The sequence below is a fragment of the Drosophila elegans genome, unplaced genomic scaffold (assembly GCF_018152505.1).
Source record: "Drosophila elegans isolate 14027-0461.03 unplaced genomic scaffold, ASM1815250v1 contig_1, whole genome shotgun sequence".
Lineage (NCBI taxonomy): Eukaryota > Metazoa > Arthropoda > Insecta > Diptera > Drosophilidae > Drosophila > Drosophila elegans.
This window is the reverse complement of record NW_024545461.1, coordinates 397,131-419,158: the sequence shown is the minus strand read 5'-3', so window position 1 is coordinate 419,158 and position 22,028 is coordinate 397,131. Positions and strand designations below refer to the sequence as shown.

The window sequence follows — 22,028 nt, the reverse complement described above, 5'->3', positions numbered from 1 at the left end:
AAAATTTACCAAGCCTACCAAGCCTCTTAAGGATATCTGGTTTAGAAATTTAGACTTTTAAAAAACAGATCGTTCAAAATTCGAATTATTTTGGAATTGCAGCCGATTTTGTGACGAGGGGTCCGAGCCGTTATAAATGTTTCCAAAACTTTAAACTTTACTCTTTCTGATGTGGTTGACATGATATTTCAAGTTCTACTGAACCGATTCGAAATTTTGTATACAACTGGTTTATACTACTCTCTATCGCCACTGCTTTGGACTTGATTTATTTTTAAAATATTCAAAGTCGTTTTGTTATTTTATATTATTTTTTTTAAATCGATAACGTCATTCCAAAAAAGGCATCTTTAGTAATGTAAAATTTGTTTACAAGGTCTGAAATCATGTCAGCAGTTTTTTTAGTATTGACGAACAATGATTAAAAAAAAATTTTATTACAAATATTCTTAAAATGTCAAAAAACTATATAAAAAATTGTATATTAAAAATGTTTTTCATTTCTTTTTTATCTTACTTGAAAAAATTCCTTCATTTTAGACTTCTACACCAGAATGCCCCTCCCTAAAGTGGCCGTCAGAAAACCATTTTGTCTTTTTACATAGACTATTTAAATGGTTTTGAACAGTTTTAAAGTCTTGTAGAAGTTTCTAAAGGTTCAAAAATAGAATTTTTGATAAAAACCACTGAAACAAAACATCGCAAAGGTGAAACTTTTTGAAAAGTAGCACTTACTCCTTATTTAATAACTTCTGATTATTCGAAGACAACTTTATAATTTTTCGCCAATGATTTATTATATTTAATTTTAATAAAAAAATTTAAAAATAATTTTAAAAATCTTGCAGAGGATATCATACAGTTGTTCAAAAATTTGTAACGCGGTAAAAGAGACATTTCCAACCCAATAACCCAATAAAGTATATATGTTATTGATCATCATGACTGTTACCACTCCAGTACAGCAACTTGAAATTTAATTATAATTTTAATACTTATTATTTTTTTTCTAAAAAATTATCAATGGGCTGAACGATACATTTTGGCATCAATCGATGTTCATCGCGATTACGATAATGCCCTATGTGACGTTTGCAAAAAGATCGACCCGTTACCGACATTATTTGAGTGCAATGTGAAAATTGCAAGACTTGGTATCATTATGCTTGCGTGCGCGAGGAAAGTGACGATAAAGGCTTGGCCTGCCCTACTTGCGAGCAAATTACACCCAACAACACTTTAAAAGATGTAGACACCACCAGTAAGGTACCGCAAGGTGCAGCCGCACAAGGCCAAGAAGTTAGCCCATTAGCTCCTTAAAAACAATTAAAAGACTATCCGGATCCGATGCAGATCGTGGAAAACAACTTGCAGCAAATCAACGTAGCTCAGGTAAAGATTGACAAAACGAGTTCGAATTATTCAAAGGCTCCAATCATCAACACATCCAGAAAAAGCATGAAAAACTTGCACAGCAGTGTGGCGCAAACATGACGTTGTAACCTAACAATAAGGTCCAACCAGCGCTCAGCTATCAGCACGCCAAATACTTCCAGCAGAATTACCAGACGAGGGGTCCACCTTTATAAGTGCACTTGAGAATAGCCCCTCTGTGGCTGTCTTCTCAAATGTAGAGAACATGTTACGCCTGCAAAGTTGTCTTAAAGGAAAGGCGTACGACCTAGTGACCTACTTCCGCAGAATTACCAGACGAGTGGCCCACCTTTATAAGCGCATTTGAGAACAGCCCCTCTGTGGCTGTCTTCTCAAATGTAGAGAACATGTTACGGCCGCAATGTTGTCTTAAAGGAAAGGCGTACGACCTAGTGACAGACAAGCTTTTGTTGCCAACAATGGTCCCCGAGGTCATAAGCACATTAAAGACCTTTTTCGGCCGTCCCCATTAAGTTTTGGATCGCCTTATCGACAAAGCAAGGAGAATATCCATAAACAATGACAGTTGGCAGTTCGCAACATCTGCGCTACGATGGAAGCATGCAAACTCGACGCTCGCATCAATATCCTTATACTTGTAAAGGAGTTAGTTGCCAAGCTCCCAAATCAATATAAATTGACTTGGGCAATGCACCCAAATGACGGATCCATTGGAAACGTAAAGCCTTTTAGTGATTGGTTACACAAGATCGCCGAAGCCGTCTCCACCGTGGTTTCAACGCCGTACTTAAAACCAAATGACGTACACACTCACACCAGCTACAACACCGAACGGCCACTACACACCGAATCGGATGAACCTCCACACGCCTACAGCTTTGAGAACACGCCTTGCTTCAAATGTCAAAGTACACAGCATCAAGTCGCACAGTGTGAAGGGTTTCGTAATCTCCCCGATGAGGAAAAGGAGCTAGTTGTTCGTTACAATCGGCTGTGCTTTAAGTGCCTAAAGCGCCATTGAAGAAGATGCTTCTTAACTAGGCCGTGTGGGATCGGAGGATGTGAATCAAGACATTATTCTCTGCTCCATAAAGGTGAGGTAGACTAATAATGTCGTTGCATCTCACCAAGCCAAGTCCCCTGACGGAGAGCAATATTATCGAATTGTGCCCATAAAAGTTCATTGCAGCAATATTATCATTGACTCTTTCGCCTTCTTAGACGAGGGATCTTTGGTGACACTCATTAACGAAGCATTCTTCAAGAGCTGTAACTTACGCGGCAGTCTTGACCAAATATGTATGCAGTGGACTAATCAAACCACCAGAATGGAAAGGAACTCTGTGCGCTTTAATATTCGAGTCTCAGGAGCAGACGTCCAAAAATTTGGGCCTACCAAGACAAACTGTCAATGTAAGTGAGTTAGCCGCCAAATACCCGCACCTAAAGGGAATACCCTAAAAGTCTTATTCAAGTGCTGAACTAGTGCTTCTGATTGGCACAAATAATTGAAAGCTTGCTGTTCCTCTCCAATTACGAGAAGGAAAGTGGAACGATCCCATTGCGTCGAAGTGTATAAGATTGGACTGTCTGAAATCAAAAATATCCCGGGAACCTGACTTGTATGATAAGATTGAGCTACGGATCAAAAATTTACTCGAGAAGGGTTACGCTCTCGAGATGTCTAGGGCCAAAATGACTATACAAGAGCATGAGCGCGTTTGGTACCTTCCGATATTTATCATTCACAACCCAAATAAAACAGAAAAGGTTAGGCTTGTATGGGATGCAGCAGATAAATCTCACGGAAAGTCACTGAACGATTTCATGATCACGGGTCCCGAGCTTTTGCATCCCCTCACTGAAGTTTTAATGGTGTTTGTGGTTGGAAAAATAGCCGTTTGCGGTGTCATTGCGCAAATGTTCCACCAAATTCGTATCCAGGAAGCAGATTCGCACGCTCAGCGATTTATATGGTTTAACAAAAAAAATAGAGCTCCAAGGATATTTGTAATGAAAGCAATGGCTTTTGGTATATCCTGCGCTCCATGCATTGCTCATTACGTGCGAGACAAGAACGCGGAGGAGTATAAACTGAAGAGTCCCCGAGCCTTTAAAGCTATTACTGGAGCACACTGTGTCGACGACTACATAGACAGTCTGACCGACGATACAGAAGCAATCAAGGTTTCCTTAGAGGTTCATAATACACGCCGCAGGAAGCTTCAATATAAGGAATTTAACTCCCCTGAAGTTCTGAAGCATTTGCTGGGTGACACGATTACCCTACAACCGGAAAAGGAGCTCAGAGATGCAGAGAAAGTCCTTGGTATGTTTTGGAAAAAATAAACTAGATGCAAAGCTGAAAAAATAACAAGACACCTTTCGATTGAGCAACTAACGTAGGCAAAAAAATTATTTTCAGGAAAGCGCAGCAGGATGGCTTCAAAACAGAACTTGACACCCTTCAATCAAGCCAAAACATAACAAAACCAAGCGCATTAATCGGCTTGAACGTATACATTAATAATGCGAAAATAGCACGTACTCAAGGCCGGGCGGATTCTATAAATCAAAACAGAGACCAGATCGTACTGCCAAAGCACAATCACATTACAAATCTTATAGTAAAAGACTTTCACAAGAAAAAACACAGTATGCTTCACTAGGGCAGTTATCAGTTGCGAATCATATACAAATCGGTTCGAAAATCGTGTCAAAGATGCAAGAATAATTCTGCAATCCCGGAACCACCACAGATGTCGTCACTCCCTCCAGCCAGAATCGCTAGTTTCGAAAGGACATTTACATACACTTGAGTGGATTGTTTTGGGCCTATACTGGTAACCGTGGGCCGACATAAGGAGGAGCGCTAGGGCGTTATTTTTACATGCCTCACTCTACGTGCCGTCCATATAGAAATAGCCTTTAGCCTTGACACTAGCTCATAAGTAATATGCCTAAATAACTTTATGTCCCGCCGCTGGACACCAAAGGAAATATTTTAGGACTATGGCACAAATTTTAGAGCAACAGAGAAGATCGTCAAGGAGGAGCTAAAGAACATTGACTTTGGGAATCTTGTCATCAAATATGACCAGATCAGGCGGCGCTTCAATCAACCAGCCGTTCCGCACATGGGCGGAGCCTGGGAGCGCCTAATTCGTTCCATTAAACTGGTTATTAAGTCGATTTCACCGAACTCCAACTACAACGACGAAAGCCTAAGGAATGCTTTGTTAAGTGTAGAATTCGTAAATAACTCCCGCCCACTGACCTGGAGCAGAAGACGATGACGCATTGACGCACAACCATTTACTGTTGGGATCGGCAGATGGCTACAAACCAACACTCACAACTGAGTTGAGCCCAAGACAATGTTGGTGCCTGGCACAAAAATTAGCTGATCTGTTCTCGAAAAAGTGTGTAAAGGAGTATATGCCAATTATCACTAGGCGGTCCAAATGGTTCCCAAAACGATCCCCGATGGCATTTGAGACATCAAAATCATAGTAGACGAAAATCTTCCAAGGAACCTTTGGCCTAAGGGACATATTACAGAAGTAACCACAGCTAAAGATGGTCAAGTCCGATCTGCTACAATAAGAACTCAACACGGAATTATGGTCCGGCCAGCAACAAAAATAGCTGTACTAGACGTTTTACCGAAATCAAAGTAAATCCTTGTAGCAGTTTAGGTGGGGGGAAAATTACCGCCCCAGTAAAGCAATTTGAAATTTAATTATAACTTTAATACTTATTAATTTGTTCTAAAAGATTATCAATGGGCTGAACTATACATTTTACCAACAATCGATGTACATTCACGAAGAGAGGCAACTATCGACAAGCAGTTGCAGCACGAGCCTCGAAAAGAGAAGAAGATTATTTAAAGATATTTGTAATTTTGAATATATTTTCAATATTTAACAAACCATCGTTTCAAATCAAATGCTGTTAGAAACTTCGTTTTAATGGCCGGCTGTAACAATGAGTAGCAGAGCTTATATAGCCATGTCGGACTGTTTCTATACAGTCACCGATCTCGATTTAAAAGCTAAAGATTGAACACTTTTTTCAATCGAATTTTGCTGCAATAGAAACAATCAGGTCAAAATGTCAAGTTTGGCTGTTTTTTTATTTGAATATATTTGTTTGCTGTTTTTTTTGCCGTAAGTGATGTTTTTATAGTGCTAAGAACATAGCCCTGGAGATTTTATGTTAATCGGTTGAACATATACTATAGCAGTCATTTATATTACGATTATTCGCGAATTTTCAAATCGAATTTTTTAAAGATGAAAGGAGTCAAACTACGGCAATTGAACAGCAACACTAGGAGAGTCGATCTAGCGATGTCCGTCTGTCTGTCAGCAGGTCCGTTTCAACGCAAACTAGTCTCTCTGTTTTGAACATGTTGAATATGAACAATACATGAGAGAAAATAACAATGGAAAAGACATTTTTCCATTGTTCTTCTCTGTCATGCATGATCGTTTGCCTTTGACAAAGATCATTTTCGTTACTTATAATAGGTTAGAAATATATACCACATCGAATAGATTCTATTGCAGGTAAAAAATAAGTTTAATATTTAATAAATTACTGTTCAAATAGGAACAACCGGAAATATACATAAGAAAAATTATAACTTTTCTGCTTTTCAATTGATTGTATATCAAACAAAAATTTTTCTTAAGGCCCAGTATTAAGGCTACAAAAAGAGCTCCCAAAATAAAAATACCACTTTCGCTCAATTAATTATTGAGTGTTCTGCTATTTTATTTATGTGTTAACAAAAAATTTAACTGTCAACATGTATTAGAACTATTACTACGAATAGAAACTCATGCTTTTGGCTGCTGTTGCTACAACATACGTGGTTTATGATGAGGACAATATAATTGTTATTTATTTAATTGAGCATTTAGTTTGCCAGTTTTGTCCAAAGTGCGGGCTATGCCTTTCCAATCCTCTTTGACCGCGGTTTTGTCAGTTTGTTTCGAATTAGTGACTTTTAACGCAAAATACTAATCAAATGTTGGCATCGGTTACGAAAGATTTGGCGCGCTTTTGATTTTTAAAATTTATTTTTGGATTTAACCCAAAGCAAAGACTGGCGGATTCATATCTATTACAGTCGATAGCCCAATAAATTATATCTTGAGCAGTATTTTTAGTATTTTGTCTTTGGTAAGCTGAGTACCGCTGGCCAAAGACCAAGACAAAAATCTGCCAACAAAATGTTTGGGCCCTTTTTTTTATAAAAAGTGTTTTGTTTTGGTAGCAATTTTAGTAGCCTGAATATCAAGCCTTACGAGGTAAAAAAGTTGTAACAATCACAACTTCAACATATATAATATCTGATATTAAATTTTGTGACAAAAATGATTAAGCATTCGACTAAGCAAGCTCACTTTTTAAATGTTCCTATTTGGACCGCTTCATCCAGGTTTTTTGACTGCGCAGGCATTTATTATATCAGCATGTTTGTTATATATCAAAAGTTGAGGAATCTCACGGACTATATACGTACAAAGTTAAACCGAAATCAGTTCTACCAATTTTTGATAAGTTTCAAAGTAGTAAAAATATATATATATAAATATAAATTTGTTTTTTAAGTTTTTTATTTAGACCAACTGTGTTAAAGCTGCGTGATTAGCATTTGACAATAACTTTACTTGTTTAGAAGTAAGCGGAGTGTTAAGTTTAGCTATTTTTGTCGATTTCCCGCTAAATAAGTTAGTTTTTCAAAAAGTCGTAGAATAAACTTTTCTAACAGAAACAAAACAAGGTCTTAAAATGTTTGAAACTGACAAACAGACACCGAAAAATAAAATAAAATAAATAAAATTTTTACCAACCCGGGCTCAAAACTCAATCTTAAAACATTTTTAGTTTGTCACTTTCGCTCATCTTCATCCTTGAACGGGACAAACAACGTATTACTCCCAATTAGATTAGTAAAAATGCTGCATAAAAAGAGCGTCTGACTCAGGTAAATAACTTTATGAAAATATGAAATCTGGACGTAAGCGGTGAAAGTAAGAATAAGACTTCGCTGATAAGCCTTTTGGCAATCAAAAACGCCCTCAAGCTGCCGCCTTTGCTTCGATCTCTCAACAGTCTCCTTTAAACGAAAGAGGTTCTACCTACTTTCGAAGAGAGCAATACCTTTGCTATTCTGTCTGATTATGACGATGATACAATGGCTAAAGATCCAATGTCTGAGCTTGGTGTTTCCGGTGTCAAGAACTCAGGCATTCTAAAAACTTTTGACAAAGTATGTCAGACACTTGAGAAAACTCCGGCTACGATAGAAGAGCAGTTTAAATGCGTAAACTGTGGCTCATAGTGCTTCCTCCCGCCGATGACCAGCATATTAAGAGGCGATTGAAAAACGGTAGCCCAATTTAAAGTGTGTCCTTAAACCTGTTTTTCCCCCGGCTGATGAGGTTTGGTTTACCTTGCGTCCTTCTGTATCATGAAGTCAGCCCTTGCCAGCGCGTGATTCGCGTCAAAATGTATTAGCCACACTAAGCCAGCCAAACTATGAAACTACTAACCACCTGCCCAGGATAGGCAAGGTATTTCACCTTGGTGTAACATTGGAATGTCGCCTTTGTTGGAAGGGTCAAATTGACCGGGTGTGTGGCTCAGCAAGATCAAAACTGGACAGAATGGACTGGCTTCTCTGAACAGGTATCAGTATATCCCTTTAGCCTAAAGGGCCATTGTCCTTCCGATGTTAACTTGGGGAATAACTTGCTGGGGCACTGATTCTGATATATCTCTTAAAAGCGTACGTGCATATCAAAGGCGCTCAGGAGGATATTGGGGGTGAAGTGGCACAGTTATGTCCAAAATCGCCTGTTGTTGCAGGACACACACACCGAAGGTAACGGATACGATTTTTAGCTATTCAAATCGATACAGAGATCGCTTGCTTGATCACACGAGCCGTCTGGCTAAACGTCTGGCTACACCATTGCACAATGGTTGGGCTTGTATGGAGCCGCGGCCATAAATATTTCCCGTTGAGATATCGTTATGAAATTTTCTTCAAAAATCTAAAAAACATATTGAGAATATAGAATAAAAAAAATTAAAAAAAATTGGCTACATCGGAAGACTCTATCCTATAGCTCACATAGCACCTTAGTATGGCTTATATGGCGATGGTGCGCAAAGATACTTCCAGTGAAGTTACAGTGCTAAAATTTCATTATTAGCATCCAAGATATGTATATTTAAATTATCTTCAGTATAAATTTGTGAAAGCGTAACTCCTATCCCCCCTCTCCACAAGCTTTTCGAAACATAAACAAATGAGGTTCTCTAGTTCTTTCAATGTATTTAAATCATAAAAAACAAAAACAAAATCATTTAGATTTTAATTTCAGTACAAAAAAACAAAATTTAACAAATATCTTCTAATAAATCAAATGTAGAGAAAATCAATCTTGATTTGTCTTTCTTTGGTAGTTTTCTTTGACTTGTTATAAAAGGATCTGAACGCAACAGAAGTGTATTAATTAAATCTGTATTTGTCAGTATGCGAGACATCTTCCGAGTATGTTGCAGCCGGCACTTCTTTATTTCTTTGTTGTTCGACTCCGCAGCTTCTTCTGACAGCTCTCCAATTGACAGCGATTGTGCTCTAAAGTGCTCGATTACTTTCGCACCATGAATTTAAATTTTATGCACTGTTGGTGGAAGATAGTACCATGGATATATTTTTATCAACTTCTTAGCAGTATCCAACGCATAGCTTTCAAATTTTGTAGTATTTATGGAATATCCTGATGCTAAGGCTTGCAATATCGTTGCGCATCGAGTTATTACTTTTTCATCAATGCCTGTAATATCAGATGCCACACTCGGGTTACCAAAAAATGTCCTGGCTGTATTTCCATCGTTGGAAGTTCTTCTGCCTCCGTCTCTTGGCTTATCCACAATTATTCCCATTTTATTGCGAAACTCCGCGAGGACTCGTTCTTTTCTTTGCTGTACATTAAGCTTTTGTTCTGCTGATCTTTTTTGCCACATTTTTGTTTCCAACTTATATGAAATGTGAAAAAAGTACTCAACTAAAGCATGAAGTGGTGATAAGCCAAATTCAACATACTTTTTATTAACTTTTTTTCCAAATCGTTCATTTCGGTGGGTTTCGCACCGCAAATAAAGCATTTCATAGACGACGTGTTGCTTAACGCGTTGCACACTTTACCATCCACCATAGTAAGGTGCAGGTCATAATTTATTAATAATTTTTTCTCGGGAATTTGAAATTCGGTTGGCATTAAGTAGTGTATTTTATTTTTGAAGTAGACTTCTTCTTCAACGGATAGAATGGCTGCTTCCTTTTTAAATTGAAGTCTGATTGGCCTACAATAGCGTGTAGATAATGGTCTAGACTTCTATCATCGTCATTATAGTTTGAAAACTTTTGCTTGTATTCACTGTAGGCAATAATTTTTTTGCAAATGTGCCTAATGCATTTCTTAAGTGATATCATGTCAACTGCGTATCCCTTGTTCTTAATGCTCTCTTCTACCAAAGTAGTCACTTTTCGAGTTTTATCGGCATTTTTGCCCTCTTCTGTGCACCAAAGATCAAAGATGTACATACGTGAAAATTCGCAGTTACAAGAAGCGCCTATAGAAAATGATAACATACAAATGAGCGAAAAAAAGAATATCCAAAATTTTCTACACAACACAAATGACGAACACAAAAGAAACATCACAAAAGTAAAGGAAGAGCAGCAGACTGCGTCGCAAATTTGAACTTGAAAACAGTAAGACAGCATCAGTTTATTAATGAATACACACAAATTAGCAAGAATTAGTAGCTACACTTAACGTTTTTATTACCTTCAAAAATTGACAAATACACTGAACACTCCTAAAGGGGGGATCGGGGGTAACATATCTAAAAGTCTATTTAAACATGAAAATGACATTCACATAATACATAAATAAAGGATTAATAATCAATATACACAAAAAATAACAAACAGATAAATTTCACAAAAATAACTTGTTAAAGTAAATACCTGAAACTTTAAAGTTAATTTAAAATACACTAAATCTACCTCTCTTGCGAACGTTTGACCACTTTAAAGTGAAACTTTGTTTTGACGAAATGCTAAAGTAACGCCGTCCCGTTAGATTTCCAGAAAAATCCGGTTTGCCATTAAGAAGTTTGGTTATTTTTGAGACAATTTGTATACTTATCGATAATTTTTGGTACTGTCGATTTTTTTAATTTTGGCCTACGGGCGCAACCACAGTCGGCGAAGTCTCTGCAGGTAGCATGAAGCGTTTCTGACCCTATAAAGTTATAGCCGAGTCGATATAGCCATGTCTGTCTGTCCGTTTGAACGTCGAGTTTTCGGAAACTATAAAAGCTAGAGATTTGGTATTTGACATGCAGATTGAAGCCTTCAGTACTGAAATTTTATTCCCTGCATTTTCCATCGCGTCATGTTCGAAAGAAAAAAAAAAATAAATAAATCACAAATGCTTCGTCTAGCAAAGTTCGAAATAAACGCAAACAAAATTTTGCCGGCGCTCTGCCACTGTCGATGCTCCAACTTTATATTTGTTATTCTTTTCTCTTGTATGAGAAAGAGCTTTCGCTCACTCGCACACGCGAGAACCACTATTGTAACTTGAAAATTTAATCAATGGTTCTAGAAGAGCTTGAATAAATTTGAGTGAGGCACTCTCAATTTAAAACCGAAGGTGTCCACAAGTTTTGTTCTCGTTTGTCCGACTTATTATTGGAAAATAAATTGCCATATCGGCAGTTCTGATTTGCACAAACATTTTGGCGCCCCCAGTGTGGACATTTGGACATTTTCGTCGGACCCATTTCGTTGGAGCCGTTGGATTTTTGGTTGAAGCCATATCGTTAGAGGCATTCATTTGGAAAATTTGGTTGGATTAAAAGCCCTCATCGCGAAAATTGGTTTGAGAGTGAGAATGCCCTATTACAAAATTAGTTGGCATCAAATAAATAAGGTAAAAACTTAATAAAAAAAATATAACCGCTAATTCGCAAGTACCAGCAAAAAGTGTCACAGGAAAAGAATTTTGTGCCAGTTTCGTTTTGCTGTGGCTGCATACATAATTGTACACAGATATTTAAACCCCTTGACAGCAGCTAAGCCCAGCTTATTTACATCAAAAAAATTGAGTGATTTGTATGGTAGTTTTTCACTCATTGTTTGCATTGCGCTCGTCTAATCGGAAGTCACTCTTATGTTCGAACTACATGGAGCTCTTTTTAAGTGATTTGGTTTGGAGTGACAGTTGAGCATTGTGGATATGTAATAAAAGCTCTGCGAAATAATTAAAAATTATATTGGATAACACTGCGCTCATTTAATTGGAGATCACTTAAACTGAGTTCGACTAGTTTCAGTGATTTAATTCGGAGTTACAGTGGAACATTTTGCAGAATTAAAACTTTGTGAAATAATTAAAAATTATTTTGGATAACACTGCTCTGATTTAATTGGACATCACTCAAACTGAGTGCGATTTGTTTCAGTGATTTATTTCGGAGTTACTAATAAATAACATTTATTTTTTTTATAACACTTCACTTATTTAATTGGAGATCACTCATATGGAGTTCGATTGGTTTTAGTGATTTGGTTCAGAATTACTGTGGAACATTTCAACAATTATAGCTTTGAAAAATATTTAAATCAATTTTTTTGTAATTTTCTTAAAAATGTCTGAACGTCGCCGAGCTTCTGACAGCAATACTTCTATTGTAGAAGAAGCTGATTCAGAAAATATTATGAGAAAATTGGATTCATTTGAAAATGATATAAATAGTATAGCTAAAACCGTGCAAAATAAAAATAACTCTGTAGAGTTGGATTGTCGTTTGAGTATTTTAGATACGTATATAGATCGTGCGTTTTCGTTACAACTGCAAATTGAGGATGTCGGTCCGGAATTGTCATCGCGATCTGAACTTGCATTGCACAATCTAAACGAATCACTGTTAAATAAAACTCTATCGAATAAAAAAGATTTAGAATAACTATTGAAAATTATTATTAATGTCAATGTCATTACCAGTTATTTGCTGAACGCTTGCGTTTACCAAACAACCAAGATTCCATTTTTCGATTTTTACAATGTATGATTTAATTGAGCAAAATAGTGCCTTCAAATTTTGTTGGCGGAATGAAATTTTGGCTGCGGAAACGTTAAGGATGTTGCGCAAGGGTTTGGGTGATTCTGCCATATCACAGAAAAATATTTATAAGTGGTGCAAAACTTCAAACAGGGTCGAGAACGTGTTGATGACTTGGAGCGCTCCGGACGACCATTGAGATGAGCAAGGCGTCAATAAAGTGAAGGAATTAGTACACAAAAATTGTCGGTTGACTGTTAGAGACCTTACTGAGATATTCGGAATATAAGAAGGATTTGTGAAAGACAATTTGGGCCTACGAAAAGTCAACTCTCGTTTGGTACGGAAATATCTTGCGTTGATGTGTGTGAAACAATGCTTTCTGACTGTCAGGACAAGCTCCTCCCTTCTTCACACCTAGTTTTTTCACTCCTTCAAAAGACTTGCGTATCAAGCTTTTCTATTGCTTCCCTTATTATTGTGTTTACAGAAACCTGGTTAAAGCCGAATATTCTAAGCTCCGAAGTTTTTTCAGATATGTACATGTCGTAGAATGATTAATTTGCCCACTGTATATGTGTGGCATAGAATGGTTAGTTTGACCATTGTGCATGCATGTACATTTTGAGTGGCGACACGATGTCGCTAACGGTGGTTTTCAGAACGCACAACAGCTCAGGAAAAGAGACATACTCTGCTGTTGAGTAAGGTCTGTTCGTAGGGGTGTACAAAAGAGATAGCATTATGATTTGCAAAACTTGTGAAATAACTTGGAATGTGCGTAGCGAGTTCAGTTACGATCGCGCCACTGATACGAACAGAACTTGCTGCGTCCGAAAAATGAAAATAAATGAGCCATCTCCGACATACACAACTTATAGGCTTGACCGTCCATCTAGACGGGACGGTATAGTACTTATTGTCGTCGACTCCAACCTCACGTCAGAAGAAATATATTTTGAGGCATTTAAAAATATTGAATAATTTGCATAAAGTTATCGTTCTCTGGTTGCTTTGTTTATATAACATGCTCTTATATTCCGCCATGGTCTAAACTTTCGGATTATTTTAATCATATTTCCGCTATCAAATAAGTCTCTTAAAAATTTTCCGATATGGATCAGCTGGTAGTTCTAGGTTATTTTAATTTACCAGAAGTTACGTGATTCACACAGGAAAAATCGAATGTCTTACTACCTATAGCACAACATGACTTTATCGAAGAGTTGCTTGATTTATCTTTACCACAAGAAAAGCATGTTCGAAATTCACTTAATCGCTTACTTAATCTATGTTTTGTAACAAATCGGTCCAGAGTAGCACCACTTACGCAACCTGAAGATCCATTTCATCCTACTTTCGATGTAACAATCGACATTGTGGTAGCAATGCAGACTTTCTGAGGCTATCAGTCGATCTCCAACAAACCACCTCGGCTCAGCAACGAGCAGACAGCAAAGAAATGCAAAGTCCAGACTTTATGATAAATATAAACAAACCGGTTTTCAATCTCTTTTTCTAGATTTTTAAGTGCTCAGTCAAGATTTGTTATAAAATTATATAAACCGTAGTAGGCTGCATTTCTAGCAGGACCCTAAGTCGTTTTATATCGTTGTTAAAACTATGCGTGAATCGAATACTTATCCTTCTTCGCTATGCTTTGAAAACACAACAGCAACCACAGATCAGGCAATAGCTGATTTTGTCCCACTTTAAAAGAAAATTCTCTCTTATTAGATCTTCATCGTGTTAAGCCTGTTTATTCGCCAGGGCACAATGGAATACCTGGCTGTATGCTTGGGGTACTATGCGCCTCGATGCGAGGGACTCTTTTTTATTTTAAGTCGGAGGTTGCTCCTATGTGGCTTGCGGCTTAAGCTGGCTTTCGTGTTTAGTTCTCTCCTTACCGATGTTTACGTTACGCCAATTTATACCGGGGAATTGAAATTCACTGTTTTTAATGGTCCTTTGTACCTCGGATCCAACGATATTTTTTAACTTTTCCCGTGGAGTATCCCGTTGATTTGCGACCAGTTGCAACTCCGGCAAGTTCTCAACCTATGCCCTCTGATCTTCCTGGGTGAACTGGGCAATCATTGTTTTAACCGTCCTATTAACCCTCTTGGGTTTTTCTTCGGGTATTTCACCTTTTCTGTGTAATCAAAACCTACGGTAAGCACTATCTCGCTTTTCCGAGGTTGCCCCCGCATCGGCACTATTTCCGTCCAATTTGATAACCGATGGGAGAGCATTTTTCCAGCCGCCTTGTTATACTTGTACGTAAACTGTCGCAGTTCCGCACATAATTCCTGATGTTGCGGTGCGTGTCCAGCCAATGGTACCTCGAAGTCACCTTCGCGATCGTTTTCTGGCTGCCCATGTGTCCGGCCGTCGGCATATCGTCGTGCTCAGTGCTGACACGCTGCCTTGACCCGGTTGTTACGCACAGCTTCCATACGAAGCTTGCCCACTTGGTAAGGAATTAGGCGGTATAGTCGGTCGGCCACTTAGAATAGGAAAAAACGCTGAGACCAAACGTACTAGGTCGGTGTTATATAGGCAAGCAGTAGAGCAGCGATAAGTCTATAATTAAGGAGACCAATAAACCTTTACGATCCCAAGATAAAAGAAATTAAGTCGTTACAGTATCAAAAGTAGTATGCAAGTAGTAATGGGCACGCCTACCGTGGCGGTCGTCCCCTCAACTGCTGCTTAATTATTGATATCAAGTTAGCAGAACACAGGGTTTGTTTTAAAAAAAAAATAGTAAAACACGAGCGGCAAATTTTATTCTTTCACGAATAATTTACGGATAATTAACGGCAAATTCCTGCAAAAGAAATTTTTCGAAAAGTTAAAATTTAGTTATGTGTACTGTTAACTTGATATCAAGTTAGCAGAACACAGGGTTTGTTTTAAAAAAAAAATAGTAAAACACGAGCGGCAAATTTTATTCTTTCACGAATAATTTACGGATAATTAACGGCAAATTCCTGCAAAAGAAATTTTTCGAAAAGTTAAAATTTAGTTATGTGTACTGTTAACTTGATATCAAGTTAGCAGAACACAGGGTTTGTTTTAAAAAAAAATAGTAAAACACGAGCGGCAAATTTTATTCTTTCACGAATAATTTACGGATAATTAACGGCAAATTCCTGCAAAAGAAATTTTTCGAAAAGTTAAAATTTAGTTATGTGTACTGTTAACTTGATATCAAGTTAGCAGAACACAGGGTTTGTTTTAAAAAAAAAATAGTAAAACACGAGCGGCAAATTTTATTCTTTCACGAATAATTTACGGATAATTAACGGCAAATTCCTGCAAAAGAAATTTTTCGAAAAGTTAAAGTTTAATTTTGTGTACTGCTAACTTGATATCATTGGATAACTTTTAAAAAAATTGAGCGGCAAATTTTTTTCTTTCACGAATAATTTACGGATAATTAACGGCAAATTATGGTAAAAAAAAAAGTTTAGATTTTGAAAGTTGTACTGCTAACTTTATGCACATGAAACTGCAAAATCGCAACCTGATGGAAATAATTGAAAACATGCAGACTCCAAAGGCGCCGCAATCCGATGGTAAAGCTTCACACATTACCTTACCAAAATTTAACCCTGACGTGGCTGGAGTGGAGCCCTCATCTTGGTGTAGCACGGTGGACCTTATATTTGCTGATAACGTTCTCCAAGGTAGCAATCTGGTGATAGCACTAAGTAAAACATTAGAAGGCACCGCATCACAGTGGCTTTCACAAATATACTTTGCCGGTATCACTTGGGCGCAGTTCAGGGAACTGTTTCTTCAGCGTTTTGTTGGAATTGAAACCTCTGCCGGCATGGTTCTCAATGTATTGAAGGGTCGGCCGAAACCAGAAGAAGGCTTTGCTGAATACAGCAGCCGGATTGTCACGATGCTTATGTCTAAATGGAAAGCCAAGGATTTAGAAGAAATAGCTGTGTCTGTAACTTTGGCTCACATGGCTCAAGTTGACAGCAAGTTGGCGCGCTGGATTTTTACCACCAATGTAAAAACTCGCAATGAGCTACAACAACAGTTGCAGGCACACTCCTTCATGAAGCGTAGCATAGAAGACGATGCAACTGGCTCGGACCGCAAAAAGTTCAAATCTCCGTCCCTGGTGAAATGCAACTACTGCGGAAAGGTTGGGCATAAATATGCCGAATGTCGGGCACGTTTGCAGCAGGGCCAGAGTAAAGCGAGTGGATATCTGCGAAGTAGCTCCACCCTCTGGAACAATAAAGGCATCCGGTGAGTCTGTTCCATTTTGTTTCGATTCCGGTGCAGAATGCTCACTGGTCAAGGAAAGTGTCGCCCATAAATTTAAAGGGAAAAGAGTTAATAATGTTGTAAAACTCAATGGCATAAGTAACGATGCAATTTATAGCACACAACAAGTTTTATGCAATATAAATATTGAACAATACTGTTTTGAGATTTTGTTACACGTAATTTTAGACAAGTATTTGAAATACGATGTGTTAGTTGGTCGAGAGATTCTTAGCCAAGGCTTTGTCGTGATGATAGACGCTGATAAATTTCAAACTTATAAAACGAAAATGATAGATAAGGTGACTTTAACTGATTACGAGGATATTATAAGTTCTGATACAGATTTAGTTGATTCCGATAAAATTGTCTTAACAAATAAATAAAATAATAAATAAATAAAATGCTACTCTGACTGGTTTATTAGTGGAATACCAAAAACTCGAGTCTCGACAGGGCTGTTGGAAATTAAGTTAATAGATCCACAAAAGACAGTGCAACGACGTCCCTATAGGCTTGGCGAGGAAGAGAAAAACCTGGTGCGTTGTAAAATCGATGAGTTGTTAAAAGCAAATATTATCCGTCCAAGTTGCTCACCTTTCGCCAGCCCAATGATGTTAGTGAAAAAGTAAAAATGGCACTGATCGTCTTTGTGTGGACTACAGGATGTTAAATGATAATACCATTGCTGTTAGGTATCCATTGCCTCTTATCGCAGACCAGATTGCCCGGCTTCGCGGTGCAAAATATTTCTCGTGCTTAGATATGGCTAGTGGTTTTTACCAAATTCCAGTACACGAAAATTCAATTGAACGAACCGCGTTTGTGACTCCAGAGGGCCAGTACGAGTTTTTGACCATGCCTTTTGGCTTGAAAAATGCACCTTCTGTTTTTCAGAGGGCCATAAAAAGAGCATTGGGATCACTGGCACACTCATGCGCTGTCGTTTACATTGATGACGTGTTGGTTATAGCCGAAACTAAAGAAGAAGGTTTAGAACGGTTGCGTATTGTATTAGAAACATTGAGTAAAGCGGGATTTTCATTTAACATAACCAAGTGCTCCTTTCTTAAAGCTCGCATAGAATACCTAGGTTTTGAGATAAGTAACGGAGAAATTGGTCCAAACACGCGTAAAGTAAAAGCATTGTTAGATTTACCGCCTCCACAATCTGTGTCGCAATTACGACAATTCATAGGATTGGCTTCGTTTTTAGACAGTTCGTTCCAATATTCTCGGAAACGCTTAAGCCTTTGTATCAACTCACATCAAAGAAAAATTCTGATTTTTCTTGGCAACAACAACATGAGCAAATAAGGACTAAAATTATAACAGTTTTGACGCAGGCACCTGTGTTGACTATATTCGACCCGAAACATGCAATAGAATTGCACACCGATGCAAGTTCGATTGGCTATGGTGCATAAAATTAATGACAAACCCCATGTGGTAGAATATTATAGTAAATGCACATCCCCTGCTGAGTCAAAATATCATTCGTACGAGTTAGAAACGCTAGCAGTAGTCAATGGTATCAAACACTTCCGTCACTACTTGCAGGGACGTAAATTTGTCGTATATACGGACTGTAATTCCTTAAAGGCTAGTCGCACAAAGCTAGACTTAACGCCGAGGGTACATAGGTGGTGGGCATTTTAACAATCGTTTGACTTTAACATAGAGTACAGGAAGGGTGATCGTATGGCACATGTAGATTGTTTATCCCGGAATCCAGTGCCCGATAAAAATAATGGTCAAAATAAAATTCCAGAAAAACGCATTAATTTAACCGAGGTAACTGACAACTGGTTGATTTCTGAACAACAACGTGACCCTGAGGTAGCAGATATATTAGCTAAGTTCAAAAATAACGAATTGCCAGAGCATTTATTAAAAACCTATGAATTAAGGAAAGGAGTTTTATATAGAAAGATACAACGAAATGGCAGGACTAAATGTTTGCCTGTAATCCCTAGGCCATTTAGATGGGCAGTGATTAATCATGTTCATGAATCCATCATGCATCTAGGTTGGGAGAAAACATTGGATAAAGTCTATGGATTTTACTGGTTTGAAAATATGTCAAAGTACGTTCGTAGATTTGTTGAAAATTGCATTACTTGCAAATTAGCTAAGCCACCAGTTGGAAAAATTCAATCTGAATAACATTCGATTCCTAAGGTAGACATCCCGTGGCACACAGTGCATATTGATATAACAGGAAAGATGAGTGGAAAGAATGACCTAGAGGAGTACGTAATTGTCTTAGTAGATGCGTTCACGAAATTTGTTTACTTACATCACACCTTAAATATTGATACTGAATGTTCAATCAAAGCTGTTAAGGCCGTCGTGTGTTTGTTTGGTGCGCCTACACGCATTATAGCGGATCAGGGCCGTAATTTTGCAAGCTCAGGATTCTGTGAATTTTGTTCCTCCCAAAAGATTGAGCTACACTTAATTGCTACAGGCGCGAGTAGGGCAAACGGCCAGGTAGAGCGTATAATGAGCACGCTTAAGAGTATGTTGACAGCAGTCGAAACCAGTCAGAGGTCGTGGCAAGATGCTCTAACCGAAGTACAATTGGCAATAAATTGTACCACTAATCGAGTCACAAAGTTTAGTCCATTAGAAATGCTAATTGGTAGAGAATCTATACCTCTTTGTTTGTTACCAATAGGTGAAGAAGAGGATAATTTAATTGATAGAGAGTCTATAAGAAAACAAGCCAAGGAAAATATGGAGGCTAATGCTCGTTATGATAAACATAGATATGATAAGAATAAAGCAAAGATAATAAAATATAATGTGGGAGACCATGTTTTACTAAAAAACGAAGAGCGTCACCAAACTAAGCTTGATCCGAAATTTAAATGTCCGTTCGAAATAATCGAACAACTAGATGGCGATAGATATGTTTTAAAGTCTTTAACAAGCAAAAGAAGTATGCACATGAGTTTTTGAGGGCATTGCCCAATAGAGAATTAAGTAAAGAAATTGATGAAGAACTAGATGACTCAAGAGGAGATGCATCTGACTCTCAAATGAGAAATAGAGATAAAGATGGCACAGCAGTTGCCTTGGAATCCCAAGAGGGGATATAGAGACCGCACCATAACAGATGGAATTGTTATGGCGGGGGTCAATCGACCGCACCATAACAGATGGAATTGTTATAGCGGGGGTCAATCGACCACACCATAACAGATGGAATTGTTATGGCGGGGGTCAATCGATCGCACCATAGTAGAAGGACTTACTGTGGCGGGGGTCAGTGTTGATAGCACCATGACAGAAGGACTTGTTATGGCTAGGATCAGTTAGAATAACTACACAACATAATGGAATTACAGAAAAGAAGAATTGTTAAGTTTGACTTAAGACAAAATGTTATGAAAACGTCTAGGTGATGTCATTGTAAAACCAATTTGATTGTTTGGTATAAAAGTTGAAACTTTATATAAATAAAAGTTAATGAATTAAATGGTAAATAAAATTTGACGATAATTGAGAAAATCCTAGATCAAACACACGAGGACGTGTGATTTGTCAGGAAGGCCGTGTCGTAGAATGATTAATTTGACCACTGTATATGTGTGGCATAGAATGGTTAGTTTGACCATTGTGCATGCATGTACATTTTGAGTGGCGACGCGATGTCGCTAACGGTGGTTTTCAGAACGCACAACAGCTCAGGAAAAGAGACATACTCTGCTGTTGAGTAAGGTCTGTTCGTAGGGGCGTAGAAAAGAGATAGCATTATGATTTGCAAAACTTGTGAAATAACTTGGATTGTGCGTAGCGAGTTCAGTTACGATCGCGCCACTGATACGAACAGAACTTGCTGCGTCCGCAAAATGGAAATAAATGAGCCATCTCCGACATACACAACTTATAGGCTTGACCGTCCATCTAGACGGGACGGTATAGTACTTATTGTCGTCGACTCCAACCTCACGTCAGAAGAAATATATTTTGAGGCATTTAAAAATATTGAATAATTTGCATAAAGTTGTCGTTCTCTGGTTGCTTTGTTTATTAAACATGCTCTTATATTCCGCCATGGTCTAAACTTTCGGATTATTTTAATTTCATATTTCCGCTATCAAATAAGTCTCTTAAAAATTTTCCGATATGGATCAGCTGGTAGTTCTAGGTTATTTTAATTTACCAGAAGTTACGTGATTCACACAGGAAAAATCGAATGTCTTACTACCTATAGCACAACATGACTTTATCGAAGAGTTGCTTGATTTATCTTTATCACAAGAAAAGCATGTTCGAAATTCACTTAATCGCTTACTTAATCTATGTTTTGTAACAAATCGGTCCAGAGTAGCACCACTTACGCAACCTGAAGATCCATTTCATCCTACTTTCGATGTAACAATCGACATTGTGGTAGCAATGCAGACTTTCTGAGGCTATCAGTCGATCTCCAACAAACCACCTCGGCTCAGCAACGAGCAGACAGCAAAGAAATGCAAAGTCCAGACTTTATGATAAATATAAACAAACCGGTTTTCAATCTCTTTTTTCTAGATTTTTAAGTGCTCAGTCAAGATTTGTTATAAAATTATATAAACCGTAGTAGGCTGCATTTCTAGCAGGACCCTAAGTCGTTTTATATCGTTGTTAAAACTATGCGTGAATCGAATACTTATCCTTCTTCGCTATGCTTTGAAAACACAACAGCAACCACAGATCAGGCAATAGCTGATTTTGTCCCACTTTAAAAGAAAATTCTCTCTTATTAGATCTTCATCGTGTTAAGCCTGTTTATTCGCCAGGGCACAATGGAATACCTGGCTGTATGCTTGGGGTACTATGCGCCTCGATGCGAGGGACTCTTTTTTATTTTAAGTCGGAGGTTGCTCCTATGTGGCTTGCGGCTTAAGCTGGCTTTCGTGTTTAGTTCTCTCCTTGCCGATGTTTACGTTACGCCAATTTATACCGGGAAATTTAAATTCACTGTTTTTAATGGTCCTTTGTACCTCGGATCCAACGATATTTTTCAACTTTTCCCGTGGAGTATCCCGTTGATTTGCGACCAGTTGCAACTCCGGCAAGTTCTCAACCTATGCCCTCTGATCTTCCTGGGTGAACTGGGCAATCATTGTTTTAACCGTCCTATTAACCCTCTTGGGTTTTTCTTCGGGTATTTCACCTTTTCTGTGTAA

General features: G+C 38.0%; 1 protein-coding gene across 8 annotated transcripts in view; it reads right to left on the bottom strand.

Moving 5' to 3' along the window:
* LOC108149213 (nipped-B protein) overlaps window positions 1-22,028 on the bottom strand; it is a 191,366-nt gene that overhangs the window by 35,781 nt on the left and 133,557 nt on the right. The window lies entirely within an intron of this gene.